The sequence below is a fragment of the Eublepharis macularius genome, chromosome 5, assembly GCF_028583425.1.
Source record: "Eublepharis macularius isolate TG4126 chromosome 5, MPM_Emac_v1.0, whole genome shotgun sequence".
Taxonomy (NCBI): Eukaryota; Metazoa; Chordata; class Lepidosauria; order Squamata; family Eublepharidae; genus Eublepharis; species Eublepharis macularius.
Window position 1 is genome coordinate 38,220,916 of NC_072794.1, and position 14,634 is coordinate 38,235,549.

The following is a 14,634-nucleotide window of genomic DNA, read 5'->3' on the forward strand; positions in this document are numbered from 1 at the left end:
TGCAAGACTTCAAGCTGAGTAATGCATTTCTTTATTTTGGAAGGAGGAGGAGCATCCTATGCCATTGACATGATTTTTTAATTTTAATGCATAGAGCTACTCATACATCGGAAGGAGGAGAGGCTCTGAAACAGGCTTTCATCCTGTACTTGTCTTAAATTGTCAGCTTTTATGGAAGTGGGTTGTGTGTTCTCAAACAAATGCTGTTTTGATCTGCCTGCAAGTAGGACAGATGCTACAGAACTAGCGTAGAATCCTCATTAAAGACTTTTGCCATCTGTATGCCTATATAAATGTGATGAATAGATGGTACTAAACAGTCTCCAAAATCTGTGCATCTCCTTCTAGTTTGCTCTCCTAATTTAAACATAAAATAATGCCTAGAATGTAAATGTCTCAAAACCAATTAGAACTAAGTTGTTTAAACTTTCCCCCATCTAATAAAAATGTTCCTTAAGTTTTTACTATCACCTTCCGATCTTTACATGTTGGCCTCTAATGCTGTTTTAATCAAGTAATCCAAGGATTAATCCTGCATAGTGAAGAATACCAAATAAAGCATTAACATATGCCACATGCAAGCAAAAGATGTGAAATATTTTGTTTTTGAGTGCATTCTTAGTTAGAGAAGGGTCAAATAGTTGCTATAATAGTAGCATTTGGGGAGGAGAGTAAAAGATAAGCTTAGTATGTTCATGGTCATTTTGTAAAGTGTATCTTGCTTATAATAGAATCTGAATATAAGATAGAATACTTTGTTTAAAAGGTATGAATGTACTACCTGCTCTGTCTAGGATAAACATATCAGACTTTTCCCAGATAAGCTTACTAACCACCTTGCAAATCAGTCTGAAAAGTGCTAGTCTACAACCATTTCTATCACTCTACCTCCTTGTATATACCTAGGTCAGTCAGTTATGGTCTTATGCAGTGAATATCAGCTTGTTCTGATAAGGAACCTACCTTGAACGTGCCTCATAAGACCTATTTTTGTGCTTTTACTCCTAAGGTAAATTAACTCAAGATACTTTTCATACTTTAAAACTAAGACAGGTAAATTGGTGCACACCCTGTAGTGCAATATGTGTGGGGCCTGGATGTTACCTGAATTGGTCTCCTTGCAAATAAGAGAATTGTGTGTGGGGGGGGGGGATTAGCAGCAAGGAAGACAGCTATGCGAGAGGGGTAACGACGGGATCTTTTCACCAATTTTTAGAGAGTCCCTTCCCCAAGATAGCAGACAAGGCTGGTATTTTTAAGTTCAAAGTTCAATATTTTATTAAAGAGGAAAACCACTCGCACACACAGGAGTAATAATGAAAATGGTCATACACACAGAGAGTCCTAGGAAGCTAGCCAGAAGTTGAAATAGAATGAGGGAGGGGAAGTATATCTACCTTTCCTGAAGAGTAATCCACTCCACAGAGGAAGAGAGTAGCTTCAAACATCCTGCATTCTCGGCTAGGAGAGCAAGAGGCTTAGAGTAACCTCAAGGGAGCAGCACTTCGGATCCAATAAGTGTGTACAGTATGAATGGGACAAGGATCCCTATTCTTATTGGGCAAAACATGCCCTGAGGTGGGAGAGCCCTCCCAACTGTTGGAACAAAGATTCCAATGGTCAGTTCCTGAGAATAACAAAAGTTTGATTACCTTGATTGTTTGCTGCCAGGGTGTGTAAAAGAGAATGCAGTCTCTTCTAGAACTGCACAAAAGTTTGTTAATGGGTTCCACCAGAGCTGAGTTGATGAATTTAGTTGGGGAATGTACCTTTCCCAGGAATTAATTATAAAACCTTATGAGTGCCAATTGATTTCTCCTCAATCATGGGCTGGGGATCTCATCACAGAAGGAGGAAAAGGAATATGCTAAGTGAGAAGACACTACAAGACCTTTCTTGTTTGGGCCCCACCCAGAGCTGAGAGGACTGTAAACTAATCACTGCTGGTCACTCTGCATTTCCATGTGGCATTCCATTCATGCCTGGATCTCCCGGGCGGGACTTAGCCACTGCTAGCTGGAATTCCCCTGTTTGCAATCCAAACTGCATTTAATCCAAGGGCCTTGTGATTTTTATATCACAGGTAACTATTAAATAGCTATCAAAAATGGTGGAGGCGGGGCCGATTGGTTACAGGATGTCCAGCTACAACACCCAGCAGTACAGAGACAGATACTTTTTTCCCAAAGGGCTGAGTTCAACAGCAGAGGGGAGAGCCCACAGAAATCAAAATGTTAAGGAGCACAGCTACTCCATGCCCCTTGCCACCAAACAGTACATGATCCATACATGATTCCAGGATAACTGAGATCATCCTTACATAATGCATACTCCAATTGTATCATAAGCATGAAGCAAGAATGAAAAAAATATAAATAAGCTACACATTATGCCACATGTTTATCTGTCACACACTCATGACTTCTTAGAAGACACTCTAGAAAACATTTCCAGTATCACAGATGGAAAGTACAGAATCTCTTGTCAGAAAGACAGTTGCTAATTTCATGGTAGAGAACTGAAAACCTGTGCAAAACAGATCAGTAGAAAACCAAGCTTGAGACTATAAAACTCAAGTGCAGCTGCATCTTGTGTTACATTTTTAAAAACCCTCAAACATTCTTATGACTGCCAAAAACTGCTCATCTATTTCATTCTTTTCCTATACAAAGGCCAAACTAGATGCGGCAGTGGCAGCCACATTTGTCTGTCCTATTCCTATATAATATGGAATATGTCTAGTTTTAACATCAAAATGGATATGCAGTAAGTGCAACTGAACCCTCTTCTTTCTGCCCCCTCACCTCTCCATAGTCCATCACACCAGACTGGATCCAGTAATGAAAGTTAGCTGAGCTGGGAGAAAACTGCCTGAGGGTGATGGAACTGCATTTCAGATGTGCCTCAGTAACCAATCCGTACCGTTCCTTGCCAGATGGCAGTGAAGCCTCGGCAAAATGATCGGTGTTGTAGTGGCTGTTTGAATTGCGAAGAAATTGGTCAAGAGAGCTATCTTGGATCTTTCTGGCTTATTCTTCAACTGATAAGAGCACACCGTCACCGCAGTGCTAGGCATACTAAAGAAAGCAGTAATCTGCTGTTGAACCTTCCTGTTTATAGAAGATCCACCATGCATGTTTGGGAGTAAGTTCCATTGAACACAGTGGGGCCTATTTTTGAGTAAGTTTGCTTAGAGTTGAGCTGTTAAAGTTGACAAGTTCCCTCCTTCAAGTGGATAAAAATCTCTCCTATACTCATTTGAACATTAATATACTCTCCTATACTCATTGAACATTAAGCAACCAGGAAAGTAGTCATTTTCAAGCCAGTTCTGACCTGCCTAGAGAATGGTGAATTTGCGGCTAAAACCATTTGTTCTAATCCGAGTTGCATAAGGCGTTCCACTTCCCCTTGCTTCCTTCTGATTGTCTCGTTCTTAAATGCTATTGTCCCCTGAGGATTTATATGTGGTGCAGAAGATGAGAGTACTGGACAGTCTTCAGACAAGAATTGCAATCCAATGCAATTATAAAAATATTTTTAAAAAAAGTTATCTGCCAGCTTGTCGTGTAATGCTGAAGTGATGAAAAGTAGTTTTTCTAATACATGCACTTCGGGAAAATATGTATGCTGCCATGGAGAGTTTTTTTCCTACAGTTAATTCTGCATCACCCACTCCTGTGATTCTTAGGCGACTCCAAGCTTGAGCATTTTCCAGAAATGATACAAACCCTTGTTAATTTTGCTTTCAGAACCATCATTTAGTACATCCGAGCAATTGCTCTTGTGTATAATGCTTTAATGGGTGATATTGTCTTGTGACTTTATTGTGTTGTGTACCTAATAGTTGCCGCCTTTCTGAGCCACATAGAAGGAGTTGGTTAAATGGACTGTTTATGCTTCAGAGAGTTGAATAAGAACCATTGGCAAATATCCAGATGCAGTTCAGGGTGTCAATTTAGACCTCCAAACAGAGTAAGAATAGTAAGCTGAGGAAGGAATATGGAGTAATATGTCAAATCATTTCTAAGGTCTTACAGAAAATAGAAGATCATAGTATCTGAAGTGATTTTTTGCAGTCACTTTATGATAACTTTTAGCTTCTCCTTTACAGAAGAGACCATTCAGTCCGAGGCAAGTGGGAATATTTTAAAGGGAAAGGAAAAAATGCGACATTCCCCCCCCTTCTATGCAGCTTTAAATGGCCATTATAAATCTGGATAGATTAACCATGGGCCTTTGTTGACCAGAGAGACTGGTGGTTTCAAATTTGAAGACATCTGCACAGTCTTGCAATAGAACATAATTTTGTACATTAAGCTTTCTCGCAAAGCTTCTCTTGACAAACTAAGAAAATATTATCATATGCTTCATATTCAATTTAAAAATAAGCAGTTTTAAGAAGATCAGAGGTACATATACTACTTTAAACTTGTTTGAGGAAGACATGGCACTAAATGAAGCTTTCTGACGGCTTTGCCCTAAACAAAGCTCAAAAGGGAGATTGTATATATAACAAATCATTCAGTTCTTCATGAGCATGTTACACTGATTCAGTCTTCCTACTCTTCTTTCTTCTTGTGAGTAGCGTTGTATCAATTCCATAGTATGTGCTTGGTAGCTGTACAGTATTATCTGTTCTGGCGAGCTTTGTACTTTCTTGTACAAATAAATGCATTTCTAAAAGTAGGGAAGGTAGTCCCACAATTAAGTTGAAAAGATGGTGCTGTAATGGCAACTCAGAATGTAAGCATCACATATAATTTGCATAATCAATCAAAATATCTTACCTTCATTCTCTCACTTCGTAACTAATGATGAGAATACAAAAGCAAGCAACATGTCCACTGTTTCTCAGTTTTTCTGTTGCTGGAGCCACTAACCTTTATGCTGAGCAGTTGTTACACTCTGCTTAGTTTGGAAAAGTTTGCTCTGATACCTGATAAAGCATTTCTTGGAATTTCAAACTTTACCTAATATTTCATTTATTCAGAAAAGTTTACATTGCATATAAGATTTTAGACAAAATAATACAAAAACATACAGGGAAGTTAAAAACTTTTTTGAAAAACCCAATTCGGGAAAAGATATTTATATTTAAAATTTCATTGATTTTTTTTTTTAAAAAAAATAACAGCATCACTTCATAGTTGTCTTAACATTAACAGCAGTAACTTGAAATTTTAGAGGAGCCAAAAAATGCTTGGCAACAGCCAAAGAAATACAGTTTTCATTGCTAGAGCCCGCTTGGTGTAGTGGTTAAGAGTGACAGGACTCTAATCTGGAGAACTGGGTTTGATTCCTCACTCCTCCGCTTGAAGCCAGCTGGGTGGTCTTGGGTCAGTCACAGCTTCTAGGAGCTATCTCAACCCCACTCACCTCACAGGGTGATTGTTGTGGGGATAATAACATACTTCGTAAACTTCTCTGAGTGGGTGTTAAGTTGTCCTGAAGAATAGTATATAAATCAAATGTTGTTGTTGTTGTTGTTGTTGTTGTTATAGACCAGAGATTCAGTGCATGGTAATCATCAAAAAGGTTAGGGAATGTTACAGGAAGAGGGGTTATCCAGAGAGGCTCTTAAATTATCATAGAATTTACCTAAAATGAAAAAGCATGTTAGCATCTCAGGCTCTACAGGCCCACACAGACAGATCCTTTGAACACAAGGAATGTTGGGAAATCTACCGTAAAATCAGTAATTGGTTGTGCATTAAAGCAGGACAGACAAAAAAGATCACAAAATCAGAGAATTGCAAGGGAATATGAATATTACCAACAAACTTTGTTGAGGGAATAAAACCCACATGAAGTAGAGGGCAAAAAAAGATTGCACCTCTCCTTATCAGATTCTTCCTTATAATAGTTAAGTAATCTGGTGACAGCTTTTCATTTTGATGCTGATACAATGTGATTTTTAGAGTATTCTCCAGAAACATGAGGAAAATGTCTGTAGGAAGATTATAAAACAGAAGTCCAGTAGCAGCTTGAAGACCATAGGAGGATTGCTATGGCCAATAACCTGTTCCTCTTCATGTAAAGAGACTGAAGGCCATAGTGGAAAGTTCAATGAAATCATCAACGTACTATGCTGTGGCATGAAGAAAAATTGTGGTATTAATTACTAGGAAAGAAGCTAAAAACAATACTGCCAGCACAATACTAGCTCTGTATGCCTGTCCTGATTGCATGGGCACTTACCACACAGGGAGAGAGAGCAGACAAGAGGGTGCTGGCCCTACTCTCTGTCTCCATGCAATCAGAGTGCTCTGCATGGGGTAAACACTTGGAGGACATGGATTGCTGATCACGGGCAGGGTGGGTATGCATGGGAAATTCCACTACAAGTTCACATTATACTGACCACTCAGGGATTGTGTGGAGGCAAGGGGTATGGCCAGCATCTTCATGCCCTCATTTCTTCCCCATACAGTAAGTGACTACATGATTGGAACATCTGCAATGGGCTTAAGACAATGTACAAATCTGAGATGCAGCCACACTTGGAATACTATGTTCTCTTCTGATTGTTCCATCCCAAAAAGGATATCCTAGAGCTGGAAAGGTGTAGAAAAAAGAAACAAAACTGAACAGAGCTGAAGTATTTTTCCAATCAAGAGAATAAAGCCACAGTAAACAGTTTGAGTCAGTTCAGATTTTTTTAAGCAACTAAGGAGGGATGTGAAAAGTTTATAAAATTATGAACAGATATACCTGGATCTAGTAGTAATGAATAAAAGTAGTGACAAGAAATCAAGTATTTATTAAAACAATAAAAGCAAAATTCCAATCAATGCTTCAGAACCTATAATAAATCTCATTTGTTCACTGTCCGTCTTCTGTGCAGCCCCACATGGGACTGCGCCTGCACAGGCCTGCCGACCGGATTTTTCTTTTCTAGCCAACATCCACTAGGGGGCGCACGTACGCACTAATACGCATGCGCGGCTTTTCCCGCCCGAGCGACATTGGGCGACGTCGCCCCCTTCCCCTCAGTTTCTTCTTTGCTGCCGACCGGTAAAGATCTAGCTGTCCGCTGTGAAGAAGATAACACCATTTTGTGAGGAGATCGTTCGTTTTGGAGAGATGGCTGACAAGGCCTTATTCAAACGCTGTTCGACTTGCGCTACAAAGATGACGAGGACGGATGGCCATTCCGTTTGCCTCGAGTGCTTGGGTGAAGGACACATCGTTGAGAAATGTGAGCATTGCCAACGATTTACGCCTAAGGCCAGGGCTGAGAGGGCTAACAGGTTGAATGCCCTACTCTGGAAGAGGACTATGAGGGCGCTTCAGCCTCGCTTCGAAGCCTAGTGCTCGATCGGAACCACAGGCTTCGGATCCGTTGACACCATCGGTTCGGGTGACTCGGAGTCGAGACTGCGACCGTGCCTTGCCCTCTCAGGGTGAGAAGAAAGCCAAGAAGAAGTCGAAGCACAGACAGTCTGTACGTATCTCTTTGCTCATCCACCACCTTCTTCCCTCATTACTGAGGAGATGCAGACCCGTCAGCGCCAGGGTTCCCATGTCGTACCCATTGACAAGGAAAGCAGGAAGCTAGATTCATTGGGCAAGAAATTATACTCATCGGCGGCCCTTACATTGAAAATTTCCAATTATTCTGCCATCATGGGAGCCTATCAGATTTTCCTATGCAATCGCATGGCGGTCGCATGGAAAAGCTTCCTGCTGATCAGAAAGTATTGGCTAAAGTAATACTTGATGAGGCGCTACGGCTGTCACGACAACAAATCAACGCTGGTCGCGCACGGTTGACACCTCTGCGAGAGCATTGGCATCCTCCATCGTGCTTCGCAGGCACTTGTGGCTCCGCACAACTGCACTCCCTGTCGAGACACGAAACAAAGTAGAGAATCTGCCTTTCGAGGGTCAATCTCTATTCTCATCCAGAACGGATGAGTACCTCTCGCAGAAGCGTAAAGACCGACTGATGGCTCGCTCCTACGGGATTCTCCCATCCAGGCAGTTCACCGACAGTCGGTATCAGTACCACTCGTCTCAAGGCTATCGTGGTCGGCAACATAGATACCAACCGTATCCATGTTATGGGTCCTACAGGCCATTTCAGCCCCCTGCAAATACCTTCCACCGCAGGAGACCTAGTTACTGCCCACGGCGCGCTCAATAAGGCTCCGATGCCAAAGAGTCAGCAACTCAACCCAAGCAGTTCTGACTAGAATTTGAACAGTCTGTCGTTTTTGGAAACGGATTGGCTCAGTTTGCCTCTGCGTGGGCAGAGATTACCCGTGATAGTTGGGTACTCAACGTTATTGCTGTTGGTTATAAAATTCAGTTTGATGTTTACCCTGTGTTGTCTCTTCCTGATTATGCAGTGCAATCCTCTTCTGATAAGTTACAGACGGAGGTTATAGCGCTTCTGCAAAAGGGAGCGGTGCAGGAGGTTCTCCCACAAGACCCCTTCTGGGGTTTTTACTCTAGAATGTTCCTTGTAGAAAAAAAGATGGTGGAGTACGGCCTATTTTAGACCTGAGAGAATTGAACAAGTTCGTTCTCGTTAAACGGTTCAGAATGCTTATCTTAAATACAGTCCTCCAGTTAATGCCTGAGGACATGTGGTTCGCCGTTCTGGATCTCAAAGACGCATATTTCCATATTGCCATCCATCCTGACCATAGGAAGTACCTTAGATTCCTTTGTAATAATAGGACCTACCATTATCAGGTGCTCCCTTTCGGACTATCACCAGCCCCCCGAGTTTTTTCAAAATGTATGGCTGTTGTAGTGGCATATTTGAGGGAACAAGGTTGTACCATCTATCCCTACCTTGATGATTGGCTTTTGGCAGCACCCTCTGCTAATGCCCTTCGGGCCCAAATTGATACGGTGATGCTTACCTGCTCCCAGTTAGGACTTTTGGTTAACCTCAAAAAGTCTAACCTTACCCCGTCCAGGAGAATACTATTTATCGATATGGAACTGGATGGCGATGTAAATAGAGGTTTTCTGCCCAGGGAACGCGCATTAAAAATTGGCAGGATGGTAAACCTCTTTTTGAGATGTAGGTTCCAGTCTGCGACTGCTATCCAGAGACTACTCGGCCTTACGGCCTCATCTACAGCAGTTACCCCTATGGCCCGGTTGCATATGCAACCTCTCCAGCTGTAGTTCCTCTCGATTCATGATTTTGAACACGAATCCCAGAACAAGCGGTATTCCATCCCTAGAGGGGTTCTTCATTCCTTACGATGGTGGCTTAGTGAAGCTAATCTCTTAGGTGGCGTTGCCTTTGGGTCAGTCCAAACGGAGATCACTATCTCGACTGACGCCTCCACGATAGGATGGGGAGCCCAATGTGCGTCCCTTAGGGCACATGGGGTTTGGTCAGAGCAGGATAGGGAAGATCACATTAACCTGCTAGAATTGAAAGCGGTACGTTATGCCCTTATCGCATTCGCAGACACGCTACAACAGAAATCCGTTCAGGTGCTCACGGACAATTGCACCACGATGTTCTACCTGAACAAGCAAGGGGGCACTACCTCCAAGGCACTCTGCGACGAGGCCATTTTAATTTGAAACTGGGCCATGGAAAGAAACGTGTTTATTCATGCAGTCCACATTCCGGGCACCACGAATGTGATCGCAGACAAACTGAGTCGTATGCGATCCGACAATTACGAGTGGACCATAGCAGACTCCTACCTGAATACCATCTTTTTGGACTGGGGGTTCCCAGACATAGACCTCTTTGCATCAGAGGAGAACAAGAGGGCTCCACAATTTTGCTCCAGGGGAGGTCTAGGTCACCATTCCCTAGGGGACGAGTTTCAGATACGTTGGACAGGGCACCTGTTTTATGCCTTCCCTCCATTCCCGCCGTTGTCTCGAATTGTCAGCAAGATTCAGGGAGATGGCCTCACATAATTCTAGTAGCGCCCTTTTGGCCCAGACAAGCTTGGTTCCAACATGTCATGCAGCTGTCACAGGGGTCATATTATTTGTTCCCTCTGAACCCGGACCTTCTGTCCAACAAAGGGGTTTGGTATCACGACCTACCCAAACTGAGCCTCACTGCTTGGCATATTCTGGATCGGAAGGGATGTCTGACAGGGTAGCTGAGATTTTGATGAATGTATGTAGGGACACTACTCGCAGGTCATACTCTGCTAAGTGGAAGCTTTTGAAACCTGGGCTAATGACAAAGGAGTGAATGTTTGGGATCGCCAGTTATCGTCTGTGTTTGAGTTCCTCCTGTCTCTAAAGGACGGGGGACTCTCTAATTCCTCTATTAAAGTCTATTTGGCGGCCATTTCAGCCTTCCACCCTAAAATAGATGGGAAAACGGTTTTCTCCCACAGCCTCTCGAAATCCTTCTTGAAAGGAGTTTATAATATGTTTCCACAAGTTAAAGATATTGTTCCTCAATGGTCACTGCAAGTAGTATTGGCGGGGCTTATGAAATCGCCCTTTGAACCGCTAGCTACTTGTGAGTTAAAATGGTTATTCTGTAAAGTGGCCTTCTTGGTCGCCATCACGTCTGCCCGCAGAGTTAGCGAGTTGGCGGCCCTAAGGTGGGATCCTCCCTTTTTGAAGGTCCATCAAAATAAAGTGGTTCTGAGACCTGACCTTCGTTTCAGACCCAGTCTCTATTCAATTCCATACCTCGCAAGATATTGTCTTACCCATATTTTTTCCAGACCCTACTAATAACTCTGAAAGGGCCTTACATTCCTTAGATGTGAGAAGGGCTATTTTATTTTACCTTCAACGTACTTCACAGTTTAGATGTGCCAAACAACTGTTTGTGTGCTATTATGGGCCCAGGAAGGGAAAGGCTGCTACAGCTCAATCAATTTCTCGCTGGGTTACTCAGATTGTTAGGGCGTGCTACTCGCATGCTAAGTTACCTTGCCCTTTGGAAGTTAAAGCTCATTCCACCAGAGCGCAAGCTGCCTCTGCGGCCTTCCTTAGGGGCGTGCCCTTGCAAGACATCTGCAGGGCTGCAACGTGGTCGTCTTCTGACACGTTTGCTAAGCATTATGCACTAGATTTGTGGGAAAGGAAAGAGGCTGCTGTTGTTCAAGCAGTACTTCAGTCTCTTTTTCAGTGAGAACACATGCCCGCCTCCTGGGTAAGTGGCTTGTGAGTCTCCCATGTGGGGCTGCACAGAAGACGGACAGTGAAAACAGAGTTGCGCTTACCGTAACTACTGTTCATTGACGTCTTCTGTGCAGACACACAACCCTCCCTCCTACCCCGCTGTGTTCTTCCAGATAATGTGAAGGCATTCGGCGGCAAAGGAGAAACTGAGGGGAAGGGGGCGACGTCGCCCAATGTCGCTCGGGCGGGAAAAGCATGTGCAATGGTGCGTACGTGTGCCCCCCTAGTGGACGTTGGCTAGAAAAGAAAAATCCGGTCGGCAGGCCTGCGCAGGTGCAGTCCCATGTGCGTCTGCACAGAAGACGTCAATGAACAGTAGTTACGGTAAGCGCAACTCTGTTTTTGGCATTAGTGCTGTATAATTTTAAGTTTGTCTGAAGGCTGCTGTTCCTTTTTGTGGGCATAAATTGCTCCCATAAACTTTGTACCTCTTAACAGTTTTTCTCCTAACAGTCTGGTTTACATACCATAACACAACGCATTAGGAGCCTGTCTTACAATGATTTGGCTTGTTAAGCAGCATATTACATAGGTCGTGGAAGCAAATGATGGGCTTTTGGTCAAAAGCCTCTTCCCCCAATTTTAAGCAACAACTGAATCACCAAAGAGCAGCAACCAACATTTTTTATTTTGGCCTTTTTCATTGCAAAATCATAATTTTATCTCCTCATACCTCTTTTGTGAGTTCATATTCAATAGATAGCTAGGAGTCTTAACAATTTTCAGCCACAGTGCTATACCTGCAGTGTTTGATAGTTTCAGGTAGGTAGCCACGTAAGTCTACAATAGAACAGCAGGATTAGAGTCCATTAATGCCTTAGAGACCAACAAGATTATCAGGGTATCTGAAGAGGGGAGTTTTGGCTTCTGAAAGCTTATACCCTGAAAATCTTGTTGGTCTGTAATTGTTTACTGGACTCTAATCCTGCAGCAGTATTTGATGAGTGCTTTGCTTTCTGCAATGTCTATTCTTCTGCCACAGTCATGGGGAGAGTACAAAAAAATACATAGGACTATGCAAACTTTTCTGAAAGCTAGTTGAAGTTTGTTGTACTGTTTAAAAAAATAAATGGATTAGTTCTTGGTTACAGAAGTTTTGAGAAAAAAATTCAGGAAAATTTATGACCACCCACATACTTTGGCATTGACTTGGCTAGCTGCCACATTTCTTCAGAAGTCAGGACTCCAGATTGAACACTTTTTGACAAATACAACATTTTAGATTACAAACCTGGTTCTAAAGACATGAACAGGATAATTATAGAACTGCCATCTCCTGCAGTTCTCCTGGTGCATCTCCTGCACCACCTTCAGTGTATGGTTATGGTGATAACTGACTCACACTAGCTTTAAACACATTAGAGTGGAGGTGCCCCATGCTTCTGGCAGCTTTTTGTTTGCCACAGATGTAGTGTCTACATTGAAATACTTTTCATCTTTTATTGCGCTTACTTCCCTAGTTAGTCTGTTGCCAGAGTACAGAAAGATTGTTTGTTTTGAAAAGTGGAGGAGTCTTTCAGCTTCTTGTACTTCACTTTGCTTAAGTTTCTTATGGTTGCAGTTGCCAGGTTTCTTTTTTATAGCCATGGCAGTTTGGGGTGGGGAGGTGGGGGGGGGTCATAAAACTGACCTCAGAAGAGCAGTGTGGAAAAATTATTTCTTCAAATCTCACTTTTCTCTCAGCTGTACTACTGATGGCTTGGATTTTAACACTAGGTAGAGTAAAATGTCCATAGCACTTGTACTGTTTAATTGAAATGAACTCCCCCCACCCACCCATAGTGGGCCAAAACCTTTTTATAAGCATGCAGAACACTAAACATTAAAATCATATCATGCTAACAAAGAAGCAACACTCTAACCCAGCATTGTCAGTCTATCCAAATAGTAATAAAATAACCAAAAGTTCTTCTAGAGAATAGTGCAGTCTTATAAGTTCTCTTAACTTTGAGTGAGTAGGTGAGTTTCATTGGCAGCCCATTCCAAAGCAGTAGGAGAAGCCATGAATGTGCTATATACACCAGCGAGAGAATCAAAATTGATACATGGGAGAAATATGAAGGATATCTGAAAACCAGGATGTTAAAATTATGCCTCCAAACAAACTAGTACCCAGTGTACTATGACAGAAATGATATATTCTCATCCAAAGGCAGGATGCTATGTTTCTTTAATCCATTGACGTTTCCAGGTTGTCTTTAAAAGGCAGCCCTACAAAAAGCACCTTTTCATGCATGCACTTAGGGTCTACTTCCAGGCAGGAATATGAAGAGGGTGTTTGAAAAAAGTGGCAAAGGGATACTGACAATTTTAGTAGATTGTCGTCTCAGAAAGGGCCAAGCCAGAGGGCCATTACTAATTTCCCTATTTTAATATGACATGATTAACATCATTTTGTGTGTTGTTTGAATATGCCAAAAATTTTGGCCCAACCGTGTTGCTTGATGCAGTGTCATCAAAGCCAAGGTTGGATCAAATCTTTCAGGAGAATTCAACTGCTGGTTCCATTTTTATCAAACAACAAAATACATTTCCATCATAAGATTCAGGTAAACTCAGTGATAAAGTTTTTTGGATGCTGTGTTTACTTCCTGGTAAATTAATATGTAGGCACTAGAAATCATGATTTCATACTTAAACTGCAGGTAGAGTTCTGTAGTCTTTAAACTGTGTTGATAGCAAAATGTTAGTCTGAAGCAGATCTCCAGAAAAAAGTATTGTACCGTATAAGAGAGGTGTTTGGTAGGAAGTGGGTTTTAAAGTACTTTTAGCATGAATAATGAACATTGCACTAGGACAAGGAAAAAATTAGGATTTTAGTTATGAATGCGTTTGGCCGTTTGGGCAAAATCTTTTGCAGATTTCAGTAAGCTGGCTTTGATTTTAATATTCAGGGTTAGTGGAACTTCTATATTTGCAAATCTCAGAACTAGCATTTATCATGGCACAGAATAAAGAGGATGTACAGCGATATGGTTCTGCCATCTGTAACTCTGGCTGTGATTCAGTGAGGTCCAGCCACATATGCTTGCAAAATTCCTTCACATGTGCACAGGGAGAGAGCTGATTTCTTTCTGCCTGCATCTCTGGTGGTGCTCCATGTCCATAATCTTCAGGAATCGATTTGAGGAAATCAGAAAAGGAAAGCTTTAAATGCCTCTGAAGATGTGTAGAGCATGGTCATGGCCCTCTGGATCTGTGTTTACATTTTCAGCGGGTACTTGGAATATGTTTCTTACCTTGCGCTCAGTTTGACCAAATTCTGAACTACCATCCTTTGAACAAATAACTTTCCTTGGTAACAGGTGGCTGTTATACAGTAGTTTGCTCCAGATAGATCTGAGTTTACAGCTTCAGGGTAAATATTTCACACTGTCCTTTGGAGTTTGTTCTGTAATGACTATTTGATGTAAACATGGCTTTGCATGTCTTTTATCCTGTTTGTGTTTATAATAGGATGCTTTTTAAATATAAAAGTTTATATACAGCTTT

At 42.1% G+C, this 14,634-nt stretch overlaps 1 protein-coding gene across 1 annotated transcript in view; it reads left to right on the plus strand.

Annotated features, from left to right (window-relative positions):
- Positions 1 to 14,634, plus strand: part of CDC73 (cell division cycle 73) — a 153,917-nt gene that overhangs the window by 70,341 nt on the left and 68,942 nt on the right. The gene's annotated exons all lie outside the window — the stretch shown is intronic.